This window comes from Lepisosteus oculatus, unplaced genomic scaffold, assembly GCF_040954835.1.
Source record: "Lepisosteus oculatus isolate fLepOcu1 unplaced genomic scaffold, fLepOcu1.hap2 HAP2_SCAFFOLD_63, whole genome shotgun sequence".
Taxonomy (NCBI): Eukaryota; Metazoa; Chordata; class Actinopteri; order Semionotiformes; family Lepisosteidae; genus Lepisosteus; species Lepisosteus oculatus.
In genome coordinates this window covers 907,159-921,014 of record NW_027168182.1, presented here as the reverse complement: position 1 = coordinate 921,014, position 13,856 = coordinate 907,159, and the positions used below count along the sequence as shown (strand labels likewise).

Below are 13,856 nucleotides of genomic sequence, written 5' to 3'. Positions count from 1 at the left end.
AGATAAATACAAAACTTAAGCTTTTATTTTAATTAGATTTGTTTATAAAGCATAAGCAATCATTTATTACATTACTATATGTGAAAATAACATTTTTGCATCATATTATTACATACAGGTCTCTAGCTTCAACACAGTGATATATATATATATGCTCAGTGATTTATTGGTACATGCCCAGGTCAATAATCAGAATGAGGATTTATTTCCAGACGGGCTACAGGTAGTGTTGTGAAATACTTCAACACACTGGATCGCAGATTTAGACCCCCTGCACTCTTACTCCTTAAAAACCAAAGAAATGAAGATATATAGCAATCACATTGCAACAGGGGTGACAGTGACTTAATGCTTATAATAGTGGACTTCTGGTACCTTTAGGGTACGGTGTTCCCTGAAGGGCTCTCAAACCCCGCATTTCAGATGCCTAGCTGTATCGCTGATGTGTTGCACCTCAGAATCACTTTTAAACCTTACCTCTGGTATCTTTAATCCCTATTGCTCAACGCATGGTGAAAGTATTGCATAAATGTGTCTGAAAATGAGCAATGGGCACCTGAAAGACTCATTTGCCTGTTTCACAAATGATCATATTTGACTAGAGATTCTGTTTGGGATTCAGTTGTGCATTCTGACAGTAATCCCTTTAAAAAAACGATACATTCTGGATGAGGTCAAAGGTGCAGGAACACTGTATTTAGGATGTGTTTGCACTTATTCTGTGTCTCTAGCTTCAACACAGTGATATATATATATATGCTCAGTGATTTTTTTGGTACATGCCCAGGGCAATAATCATTATGAGGATTTATTTCCAGATGTGCTAGGGGTAGTGTTGTGAAATACTTCAACACACTGGATCGCAGGTTTAAACCCCTTGCACTCTTACTCCTTAAAAACCAACAAATGCAGATATGTAGCAATCATATTGTAGCAGACACTCATTTGCCAGTTTCACAAATGATCATATTTTACTAGAGATTCTGTTTGGGATACAAATGTGCATTCTGACAGCAATCTCTTTCAAAAAATGATTTTACCTTATCGCGGCTTTGCCCTTCTTGCCTCTTTGGACAATATCTCCATCTTGTGGTCGTTGTTGGTAATGTCTAGACAACATCTCCATCCTGTGGTCGTTGTTGGTAATGTCTTCTTATGCCCTTTTTTATTTTAATTCTCTATTAGTTGATTCTAGAATCTCTACAATGGAGTTGAAAACATCAGTTTTATAGCAGACAATATGACATTATTTATAGTCCAATTAGAAACTTATTACCCTGTTTTTAACATAATAACAAATTAAAATTGATTAAAACTAAGTTTGGAACACCAGGGAACATAACAAATGATTTTTAGGAAAACCATGAGGTTCTCTGTGTCCGATGCCTGCAAGGGGAGAAAGCTAGAATCCTTTGATTTTTTCAAAATTTGAAAATAAACATCATATAACAACAGCTTTCATTCCTAGGAGTGAAAAATAACAATTTTTGAAGACATAGTAGTTTCTAAAACACTACAATAAAGTTAAACACATCAGTTTTATATTACATTATTTTTAGTGAAATTAGTCATTTTTTGCACTATTTTTAATAAAATATCTAATTAAAAGTGATTAAAATTAAGTTTGGAACAACAAGGAACACAAAAAAAAAAGATTTTTAGGAAAACCATGAGGTCCTCTGTGCCCGATGCCTGCAAGGGGAGAAAGCTAGAATCCAAAAAAAAAGTTATCAATTCTAGAGCCCAAGAGGAAAACAAGACAAATGTATATCTCCAAATAATTTTATGTGCTTCAGAAGAGCCCAGGAAAGTTTTTTGCATACATGAAACCACGCCCGTTTGCACGTAAGCAGACATGGTTGCACACATGACTGCATGAAAGCACATGTGTGAGAGCATGAGAGCATTTGAAAAGCCGCACCACGCCGCACTTGAAATAGCTCTTACATTAGTGGTAGACGCAGGAATCGTCTTTTTATTTACGCTCTTACCAACGTGATGGAAAGCAAAACAAAGCAAAGCAGAGCAAAACAAAACGAACAAACGAAAACCCTCACGTCCCGCACTTGCATATAAAGCCGTTACGTGCCCAAGTGGTATTGTATGTCATCCTAGCACTGCACCCCGGGGCGTACGGTATATGGGAACGAGCACACGCCACGAATCGTCTCGAATCACTCCCTACAGCTGTAAGGCGCCTTGAAGCATGCACCCCCAACATTCTTCTTTGCGCATCTGTGAAAGGTAAACTCTTGAGCAAACTCTGAACCAGCTCTAAGGAAACTAATCTGATTAGACGTTACTTTGACTCATCCTTTAAGGGACCTTTCTTAATTGGAGAAATCAATGATTTCAAATGAATTCTGTATGCGTTAAAAGACAGCTATACACAGAAAACATGCAGGACACTGCTCATGATGTTTCCCGAGCCGAAACAGTGTGTTTTTCCAAGCCATCTGACAAAGCCCGCCCACTGAAAACTGCAGCAGATAGTGTAAAGACGTTCAACTTTGTAACTACTGCACGCACAGGAAGCAGAATAAATTCCTCTTTTCAAACTGTCAAAGGTTTGATTTGCGAACGCTGCAGGACATCGCACAATCTGTTTTGAACGGGGACAAACGATTTCTTATGAGGCGCACTAAGTACAGACGTTTAAAAAGCTCCACTCATGCCGACGATGCAGCATGAAGAAGCGCAACCTAACGTTTGCATTCCTAGCACTGTTGCAACCTAGCACTGTTACATTCCGCGCATCAGTAGCTAAGAGAATATCATTTAAGGCTCTTGTTAATGCTGTTTCAGAAACCAGACTAAAATTTCTCAAGTATATTATTTGAATCCAGATACGATTGACGTTGGGCAACAACTATTCTCTCAAGACTTTAAGATTGAAATGGGACCTTTGAGACAGGCCTGTAGTTTTTAAGAACTTGTGGATCCAAATTTGACTTCTTAAGGAGCGGTCTAACAACCGCTACCTTAAATTGATCAGGTTCGACGCCTGACGCAAGCGATGTATTCATCATACTAATTATAGGTCCTGCCAGTCCTTCAGGGGAATCTTTGACTAGCTGAGTGGGTATGGGATCTAGCGAACAGGTGGTTGACTTTGTCTTACGTCTGTGTTCATGAGTCCACCATAAGAAGAAATCTGAACAGGAGTGGTGATCATGCGAGGTCACCACGGAGGAAACCACTGCTCTCCCCCCCAAAAAAAACACCACTGCCCCTCTCAAGTTTGCTAAAGACCACATGGATGTTCCACAGCAACTCCTGGAACAATGTTCTGTGGACAGACGTGACAAAAGTTGAACTTGTTGGTAAATGTGCACAGCATTATGTTTGGAGATAACAAAACTCTGCATACCAACTCCAAAACCTCATCCCACCTGGGAAGCATGGCGGATGCTGTACGGCTTGCAATCATTGAGGGACCGATGAATTCCAAGATGTATCAGGAAATTCTACAGCAGAATGTCAGGGTGTCTGCCTGTGATCTAAAACTCGAAAGACGCTGGGTCATGCAACATGACAAAAATAAAGGAGTACATCAACAACAGAGTGGCTGAAACAGAAGAAATTCCGTATTTTGGGATGGCCAAGTAAGAGTCCTGACCCCAATCCCATTGAAGTGCTGTGGCGTGATCTGAAGCAGGCCGTTCAGCGCAAGACATCCCAAAAATATACATGAACTGAAACAGTTTTGCATAGAGGAATAGGCTAAAATACCTCCTAACCGCTGCTCAGGTCTGACCAGCCACTACAGAAAGTGGGGGTTGAGGTTTTTGTCAATAAAGGAGGTTCCACTAGCTCCTTAATATAAGGGTTCACCTACTTTTTCCATCAATGACCTTGATTGTTTAAACCATTTGGTCAATAAAGAAACAGCAATGTCAAATGTTGGGCGTGTGTTGTTTGTGAAATCAGACTCTCTTTATTAATTATTATGACTTAGATAAAGATAAGATCACATGTTAGGAGCCATTCATGCAGAAATCCACATCATTCCGAAGGGCTGTTTACAAAAGTTTTTCTCCCAACTGTATGTGAGAGAAAAGCAGAGACGCTCACTGAGTAAGGTGGGGTTGCAGCTTCACAAATCACAAGGACATTTGTACACTCAAAAAGGGACAGGAGCACCCCAGATGGGACTCAAACCCACAATCCCTGGCTTAGGAGGCCAGTGCCTTATCCATTAGGCCACTGGGGCACACTGAGTGGGGTCGATCACGCTGATGAAGAGCCAGTTTTTTTTTTCCTTTGCTTTTTCAAAGGGATCCCCAAAATTAGGGAAGTTAGGCAGCAGAAGGTTTACTGTGACCTGAGAAGGACCGGCATCCAATCACGGTGGTACACACACACACGCTCTCACTCATCTGAGCTACACGGCTACCAAGATGATCTCAGGTGCGCCGAGCTGGTACGGAACATATTGAACTGATCGACGGCGAATTGTCTCTCAGACAGGCTTTTCACCTCTGAGCTCCCTGACTAACAGTGATCAGCTAGGTAGTGAAACAGTCAGCTGCTTCTAAACCTTAAACAGCTGCATCTCGGCGCTTCCACGGAGAGATGATTTGAAAGCCGGACATCGCCCATTGGGAACACCTTACTATCACTAGTTTAAGAGACTCTTAAGGTCTTGCAGAGGTGCCTGTCTAATAGCATGCGCTTTGCAAGCTATAGGTGTTTAGGCTGAGGCAGAATGCCTGTTAACAAAATGTTTTTCTAAAGGGGCCTCGCACTCTTTTCCAAGCAATGGTCACCATCCCCACCGAGTGTCTCAACATAGTCATGTCCTAGGACATCACCTGTTAGTCTCCATTTGTCTGCCACCAACACTTTAGGTTACGGGGTCACAACCGCACCCCGGAGAGCAGAGGAGCCGTTGTCGTTCTGGCGGCGCAGATTGGGCTGAAGGTGGGGCGCTTGAATCTCGCTGTTGGAGGCCGTCTGAAACTGACCCAAGCCTTTCCCTTGAATTAAATGTAAATAAATAAATGAACCCCAGATGCACATGGAATCAATCACGTGTTTCCTTTGAGCCGTTTCAAAGACTGCTCCAGAGTTTACCTTGCACAGATGCGCAAAGATTAATGATGGGGGTGCACGCTTCCAGGCGCCTTACAACTGTAGGGACTGATTAGAGACAATTCGTAGCGTGTGTTCGTTTCCATATACGCCCCGTGTTGCAATGGTAGGATGAAGTCAAATACGGCTTGGACGCGTAACGGCATTCTATCCAACTGCAGGACTTGAGGGTTTTTTGTGCTTTGTTCTGTTTTCGTTGACATCGCATTCGTAAGAGCGTCAAAAAAAGGCAATTCCAGCATCTAACACGAATAAAAGGGCTATTGAAACTGCAGGGCTGCGCAGCTTCTAAAATCCTTGCACACAATTCTCCGTTATTGTTACTTCCTTCTTTCTGTCTAACAAAGTTCCCTTTTCCTGACCGGACGGGGAGACTTTATCATTCCAACTTGAAGCCAGCCTTAAGTCCTCTGAGGCGCATTTGTCTGCTAGCATGCATTTTGTGAAAGTTTTTTTTGTTGTTGTTAAACGGAAAGCGACTTTGAAAAAGGTTTCCGCCGCTGCCCGACACTCTATGTTAGACTGCATCGAGAAGGCAGTGGCGGCGGCGGCGGCGCGCGCTGCAGCCGTGGCCGAGTGGTTAGGGCGATGGACTAGAAAGCCGTCGGGGTCTCCCCGCGAAGCTTCGAGTCCTGCCGCCTACGGTGTCGTCGTGTGTCTGCGCAACAAAGGAAAAGCACCTGTTTCGCTTTTCCCGCAACTTTTAAAACGCGAATGATCTGGATTTCTACATGATTGGCTCTTAAAATGTGATCTGATCTTCATCTGACGCATAATAATAAATAAAGACAGTCTTGTTTAACAAACAACACACACAACATTTTACATTGTCAATTCAGTTCAAATCAATGTATTTCTATATAGCACCTTTCACAACAAGGTTGTCTCAAGGCACTTAACAATGCAAGTTGTTAAGAGCCTTGTGTCTAATATGCCACCTAGGTTACGTGCTGTCTCTTTGAGGCAAATGTTTAAATCCTCTGAGTTAAGTGCTGAAGTTATAGTAGTCCTATCAGTATTGTTGCCTCCGATCAACAGATCCTCAGTTTTCTCACAGTTGAGTAACAAAAAGTTTTCACACATCCAAGTCTTTCCTTCATTAATGCATTTAACTAAAGTGATAATAGAAGAGTTGTCGTTTGGTGTGAACAAAATGTTTATTTGAGTGTCATCAGCATATAAATGAAAGTTCATATTATTTTTTCGTATTATCCTACCTAGCAGCAGCATGTAGAGAGAGAGAGCAATATTGGTCCCGGCACTGATCCGTCTGGTACCCCAAATTGAACTGGTGACGTTGATGAAGCAGTACAATTATTAGATATTTGAACATAATGAAAACGATGAGTAAAATGTGAAGTAAACCACTGAAGGACGGTTCCAGATAAGCCAACCTCAAACTCAAGCCTGTGTAACAAAACAGAGAGGTCAACCGTGTCAAAGGCAGCTCAAAGATCTAGAAGCACAAGCACTGTTGCATTCCCCACATCAGTAGCTAAGAGAATATCATTTACGACTCTCGTTAATGCAGTTTCAGAAAGCAGACTGAAATTTCTCAAGTATATTATTTGAATCCAGATACGATTGACATTGGGCAACAACTATTCTCTCAAAACTTTTAGATTGAAATGGGACCTTTGAGACAGGCCTGTAGTTGTTAAGAACTTGTGGATCCAAATTTGACTTCTTAAGGAGCGGTCTAACAACCGCTACCTTAAATTGATCAGGTACAACGCCTGACGCAAGCGATGCATTCATCATACTAATTATAGGTCCTGCCAGTCCTTCGAGGGAATCTTTGACTAGCTGAGTGGGGATGGGATCTAGCGAACAGGTGGTTGACTTTGTCTTACGTCTGTGTCCATGAGTCCACCATAAGAAGAAATCTGAACAGGAGTGGTGATCATGCGAGGTCACCATGGAGGAAACCACTGCTCTCCCCCCCAAAAAAAACCACCACTGCCCCTCTCAAGTTTGCTAAAGACCACATGGATGTTCCACAACTCCTGGAACAATGTTCTGTGGACAGACGTGACAAAAGTTGAACTTGTTGGTAAATGTGCACAGCGTTATGTTTGGAGATAACAAAACACTGCATACCAACTCCAAAACCTCATCCCACCTGGGAAGCATGGCGGAGGCTGTACGGCTTGCAATCATCGAGGGACCGATGAATTCCAAGATGTATCAGGAAATTCTACAGCAGAATGTCAGGGTGTCTGCCTGTGATCTAAAACTCGAAAGACGCTGGGTCATGCAGCATGACAAAAACAAAGGAGTACATCAACAACAGAGTGGCTGAAACAGAAGAAATTCCGTATTTTGGGATGGCCAAGTAAGAGTCCTGACCCCGATCCCATTGAAGTGCTGTGGCGTGATCTGAAGCAGGCCGTTCAGCGCAAGACATCCCAAAAATATACATGAACTGAAACAGTTTTGCATAGAGGAATAGGCCAAAATACCTCCTAACTGCTGCTCAGGTCTGACCAGCCGCTACAGAAAGTGGGGATTGAGGTTTATGTCATAAAGGAGGTTCCACTAGCTCCTTAATATAAGGGTTCACGTACTGTTTCCATCAATGACCTTGATTGTTTAAACCATTTGGTCAATAAAGAAACAGCAATGTCAAATGTTGGGCGTGTGTTGTTTGTTAAATCAGACTCTCTTTATTAATTATTATGACTTAGATAAAGATAAGATCACATGTTAGGAGCCATTCATGCAGAAATCCACATCATTCCGAAGGGCTGTTTACAAAAGTTTTTCTCCCAACTGTATGTGAGAGAAAAGAAGAGACGCTCACTGAGTAAGGTGGGGTTGTAGCTTCACAAATCAAAAGGACATTTGAACGCTCAAAATGGGACAGGAGCGCCCCAGATGGGACTCAAACCCACAATCCCTGTCTTAGGAGGCCAGTGTCTTAGCCATTAGGCCACTGGGGCACACTGGGTGAGGTCGATCATGCTGATGAAGAGCCAGTTTTTTTTCCTTTGCTTTTTCAAAGGGATCCCCAAAATTAGGGAAGTTAGGCAGCAGAAGGTTTACTGTGACCTGAGAAGGACCGGCATCCAATCACGGTGGTACACACACACACGCTCTCACTCATCTGAGCTACACGGCTACCAAGATGATCTCAGTTGTGCCGAGCTGGTACTGAACATATTGAACTGATCGACGGCGAATTGTCTCTCAGACAGGCTTTTCACCTCCGAGCTCCCTGACTGACAGTAATCAGCTAGGTAGTGAAACAGTCAGCTGCTTCTAAGCCTTAAACAGCTGCATCTCGGCGCTTCCACAGAGAGATGATTTGAAAGCCAAACATCGCCCATTGGGAACACCTTACTATCACTAGTTTAAGAGACTCTTAAGGTCTTGCAGAGGTGCCTGTCTAATAGCATGCGCTTTGCAAGCTATAGGTGTTTAGGCTGAGGCAGAATGCCTGTTAACAAAATGTTTTTCTAAAGGGGCCTCGCACTCTTTTCCAAGCAATGGTCACCATCCCCACCGAGTGTCACAATGTAGTCATGTCCTAGGACATCACCTGTTAGTCTCCATTTGTCTGCCACCAACACTTTAGGTTACGGGGTCACAACCGCACCCCAAAGACCAGAGGAGCCGTTGGCGTTCTGGCGGCGCAGATTGGGCTGAAGGTGGGGCGCTTGAATCTCGCTGTTGGAGGCCGTCTGAAACTGACCCAAGCCTTTCCCTTGAATTAAATGTAAATAAGAAATGAACCCCAGATGCACATAGAATCAATCACGTGTTTCCTTTGAGCCGTTTCAGAGACTGCTCCAGAGTTTACCTTGCACAGATGCGCAAAGATTAATGATGGGGGTGCACGCTTCCAGGCGTCTTACAACTGTAGGGACTGATTAGAGACAATTCGTAGCTTGTGCTCATTTCCCTCTATTCCCCGTGTTGCAGTGGTAGGATGACGTAAATTCCTGCTTCGACACGTAACGGGATTATAATCAAGTGCAGGAGCTGAGGGCTTTAGTTTTGTTTCGTTTTCCATGGCGTTCGTAAGCGCGCAAATCAAAGGCAATTCCTGCGTCTAACACGAATGTAAATGCTTTTGAAAGTGCAGTGTGGTGCAGCTTGTAAAATCCTTGTCCACATTTTTGGTTTGTTGATGTTTTTTCTGTCTGCCAAAGTTGCATTTTGACATCCGGACTGGGGGACTTTATCATTTGAACGTGAAGCCAGCCTTAAACCCTCTGAGGCGTGTCTGTCTGCCGGCACGAATCTTGTGAAAGGTATTTTTTTTAACGGAGAGCAACTTTAAGAAGGTTTCCGCAGCCAAATCGCAGTCCGTGTTTGATTATAGGAGGAATGCGGCGGCGGCGAGCTCGCATTTGTCGTGCTCAAGTGGTTAAGGCGATGGGCTTGAAATGCGTTGGGGCTTCCCCGCGCAGGTTCGAAACCTGCCGACTCCGGCGTCTGCCGCACGTCGCCTTGTGCCTGCGCGGCAGAGGCGAAGTGCCGCTTTTCCTTTCCTGGTACTATAACAACGCGAAATCGCTTGGACCCGCTGCCATGGAAATCAATACTTCAGATAACTACACATTTTGCGTTCGCACCTCTGGTGCTCTACTTATGCCTTTGAAAACCTAATGAATAAAGCTGAAAGAACCGACACGATATGTAGGTGCTGGTAAAGCACGCAGTAAAGAACTGTTAACAGCAAGGGTTTCAGTGGGTTAACTGAGGAGAAGGCGTGATCGCTAATTGTTGACTTTTTATTTGGTGTTAGAAACACTCTTACTGTGCATGACGTGCAACAAATGTAGCCACAGAAATTGCATCACGCTTTCATGTATGCTATTGCAGACACCAACGTTGCCTAGATAGAAAACCGAAATAGCTCTCTTCGAATCTCTATCATTTGTCAATGGAAGTAAAAGGCGCTGCAATCTCATACGTTCAGAATCAAACACGCAGCTGTTGTTCGACTTTACTTCTTGACTAATTACAACTGAGTGTCGCATGAGCAGTTACATAAACTTGTCTGGTATATTTGAACACAAATGCCGTTCTTCAATTAAAACTAACAGTACATTGTCAGGGACATTCAGTTCTATACAAACAAGAGAATATTTTTACCGTTCATGTGGACTACGTGTTGACTTACTGATCGGAATAATTGAAAGGTTCGGGCTCATAGCCGATGCAGTGCGTGCTAATTAGAACAGCAACGCTGAGCTCTCAGCACCGTACTGAGCCCAGGTGTTTTTCTAAAGCTGTCAGGTGCAGTTCATTTACATGAAGGAAATCTCTTACTGGGTACGATTACAATGCAGTAAGTAGCACAGACTACTTAGGGAGTAGCCCGATGCGTTTAAAAACGACCCGAGCCAGGCATGAGTCGAACCTGCAATCTCCTGATCCGTAGTCAGACGCGTTATCCATTGCGCCACTGGCCCTGGTGTGACACTGCAGGACTGTAACCCAGTGAGATCAGCACTGCACCTAGTAAAATATTACCCCCGGTCCATTCTTTTCCAAAAGTGAGAAACACCTGTTTTCTACATTTTGTCTGTTTTAAAACCATATCTCTTTAAACCAAACCAAGAGTTTGTCTTTTGCACTGATATTCTGATTCATTTCGATTTAAAAGAAAAAAAAACATTATCTTCCAAAGCATCATAAAATTTTCCATTCTTCCAGACTCTACTTCTCTCTTGTAGTAGTATAGCAGACCTTTCCAGGTGAGCAGATCACAGAGTCCGAAATGAGCTTCCTCCATCAAGCAAAGTACCTGAACATGACTCTGTCTTCATAAAAGCGCCCCTGTAATAAAGAAATTAAATCCGAAATCAAGAGGGCAGTTGCCTACTGAAGTTCAAGAAGTCATCAATTTTAACCTAGCAACACATTAAAGGCTGCATCTATACAAGTACGATTCTAGAAATGCTCACCAGATTACATTTTAAGAAGGAACTGCGCCTCAGGTTCCGCCGAGATCTTAACTTGGATGGCAGGATTCAGAGTCCGGAGTGCGGACTGATGGCGCACGGAGGGTCCACATACTGTGGATCCCTCAGTTTTCTTCCGCGTGTTTAAACCGCCAGCGTGTGACTCCCCTGTCCCCGTGACCTCATTGCTCTGCTCTCGCCTCTGTGCAGCTGAGCCCGACTCATGGTAAAGTGGAAAAAAATATGCCCTCATCGTGGGATTTACTCTGGATCGAGGATAGATGTCACCTTTTTATCGTTGAACAGGATGAATGTGATGTGGCGACTAGGTTCAATTTTGTATCCTTTTAAAAGATTAAGGACTGGGGTGAGCGTGATTTACCACCCTTTCAGCTAAGAACCCAACATGAGCACCGTTTAAGCTGCATAGACTCGGTCGTTTAACTCTTCTCCATTAGCAGGGTTAAGGTTAAAGAAAAAAAACATTGCTGACTTCTTTTTTTTTGCCAGCCGCTAGCGCTGATTAGCAATGTTTGTATTTCATGTTTTGCAAGTTCCATCCATTTTAAGAAAAACAAGTCGCGTTAAAGACAGGAAATGAATACTTGCATTGAATTAAGTCTAGCCGTAGGCGGTTGTCTGTAAGGACCAGTTCTGTTCGAGAAGACAGAACAAAGAAGGCACCACTGGGATTCGGACTCAGGATCTCCTGTTTAAGAGACAAGCGCTTTAACCAACTAAGCAACGGCGCCCCAGTAGTGTTGTCCTTTTGCAGCCACTTGGACACACCACAGACACATCTGCATTCGATGTGTGCTCCGCCTGCTCGCTGAGCAAGTTGCCACCTTTACATACAATAGCAACATCGACACCAAGAGAAAGGATGCCAAATGGCTTTTATCTGGAACTTTTCATGTCCAAGGAGCTCAATGTGCTTTCTGTGTACAACAGGGCCACTGAACTCCACAATGGCCACTGAACCACAGCAGTGGCTTGCTGGCTTGACATCTCCCAAGGAAAATGTTGAAATCGCATGTGGAACAGGAAAAGGACCCTCGAGTACGAGGGAAAAAAAAGAAAAGATCATCTGGAGCGCGCCAACCCATGTCTGGACAGCCCAGTTGCGAGAGAAGAGAAAAGTGTTTGAAGATTTAAGAGTGTCTTAGGTGGAGCCAAAATCAAGTGTCACAAATGCAAGTGGGAAGATTTCCAATGTTTAATATGGTCAAAATAAGCGGAAGTTACCAGCTGGTCCGGCACAGTCTGCCATGCTTTTGTCATATACTGTAAAGTGGTGTGGAACTGGGTGTCGAACTGGAGCCTCACCATTTGCATATGTGAGGCTCCAGTTATACATCGAGTGTCACATTAAATGACAAAAATGAAGAGAGTTAAAGCACCTGGAGAGGTTTTCTTACAACTTTTGAGCCGACACAGTTTTGGAAAATGTTTCCTTCACGCTGCACTGAACAACATAGGCAGCCAAGAGTCTCCAAAACAAAACAGAATGGACAGATAGGAGAAAATTCCCACTCGTCCTGAAGTTCCCAAAATCCAGCACTGAGCGTAAACAAAGTGTCTAAGTAGCGTGGGAATGCTAACCCTAACCCTAGCTGGAGTTTGAGCAATCCGGCACTGAGCGTAAGAAGATGAGTCAAAGTAACGTCTAATCGGATTAGTTTCCTTAGAGCTGGTTCAGAGTTTGCTCAAGAGTTTACCTTTCACAGATGCGCAAAGAAGAATGTTGGGGGTGCACGCTTCAAGGCGCCTTACAGCTGTAGGGAGTGATTCGAGACGATTCGTGGCGTGTGCTCGTTCCCATATACCGTACGACCCGGGGTGCAGTGCTAGGATGACGTACAATACCGCTTGGGCACGTAACGGCGTTATATGCAAGTGCAGGACGTGAGGGTTTTCGTTTGTTCGTTTTGTTTTGCTCTGCTTTGCTTTGTTTTGCTTTCCATCGCGTTGGTAAGAGCGTAAATAAAAAGGCGATTCCTGTGTCTACCACTAATGTAAGAGCTATTTCAAGTGCGACGTGGTGCGGCTTTTCAAATGCTTGTGGGCATTTCTCTGTTGTTGATTCTTTTTTTGTGTGTAACAAAGTGGCATTTTCATGTCCGGACGGGGAGACTATCATTCCGACATGAAGCCACCCTTAAGTCCTCTGAGGCGTGTCTGTCTGCAAGGCTTGTATTTTGGAAATGTTTTTTTGAAACGGAGAACGACTTTGAAATAGGCTTCCGCCGGCGCCTCGCGATCCAGGTAAGATTGTAGCAAGAACGCAGCGGCAGTGGGGCTTGCTGTAGTCGTGGCTGAGTGGTTAAGGCGATGGACTAGAAATCCATTGGGGTCTCCCCGCACAGGTTCCAATCTTGCCGACTACGTTGTCCGCCTTCAGTCGGTGTGTTTCGGCACAAGCAAAGAAGCGCGCCTCTTTGCTGTTCCTGGTGGTTTTAAAACGCCCAATCGCTTGTACCCGCTGCCTTGGAAATAAGTTCTTCAGCGTCCGCGAATGGCATTTTGCAGCTGGAAGCAGATGTCGACGCGTTTTGCACAGAGCACCAAAAAAGCGTCTTTTTTGAAGGCCCAGGCACTGAGCATTGGTGGTTCAGTGGTAGAATTCTCGCCTGCCACGCGGGAGGCTCGGGTTCGATTCCCGGCCAATGCAGTGGCTTTTGCAGCGAGCGGCTCCATCACTTGCATCCCCTTGCAACTCGCAACTGAAAACCCACTGAAGCTAAGCAGGTGTGAGCCAGGTCAGTACCTGGATGAGGATGAGCTACAGGGAAACACAAAGCTTCCAGCTGGAAGCGGTGTTAATGGTGCCGGCGGGGGGGCGCTCAC

At 44.2% G+C, this 13,856-nt stretch overlaps 3 non-coding genes across 3 annotated transcripts; 1 reads left to right on the top strand and 2 right to left on the bottom strand.

The window, feature by feature from the left end:
- Positions 1-4,140: 4,140 nt before the first annotated feature.
- trnar-ccu (transfer RNA arginine (anticodon CCU)) lies at positions 4,141-4,213 on the bottom strand. Its single transcript has one exon. It is a non-coding gene; the product is annotated as a tRNA-Arg (tRNA).
- Positions 4,214-10,444: 6,231 nt separating this feature from the next.
- trnar-acg (transfer RNA arginine (anticodon ACG)) lies at positions 10,445-10,517 on the bottom strand. Its single transcript has one exon. It is a non-coding gene; the product is annotated as a tRNA-Arg (tRNA).
- Positions 10,518-13,609: 3,092 nt separating this feature from the next.
- Positions 13,610-13,680, top strand: trnag-gcc (transfer RNA glycine (anticodon GCC)). Its single transcript has one exon. It is a non-coding gene; the product is annotated as a tRNA-Gly (tRNA).
- The last annotated feature ends 176 nt before the right edge of the window (positions 13,681-13,856 follow it).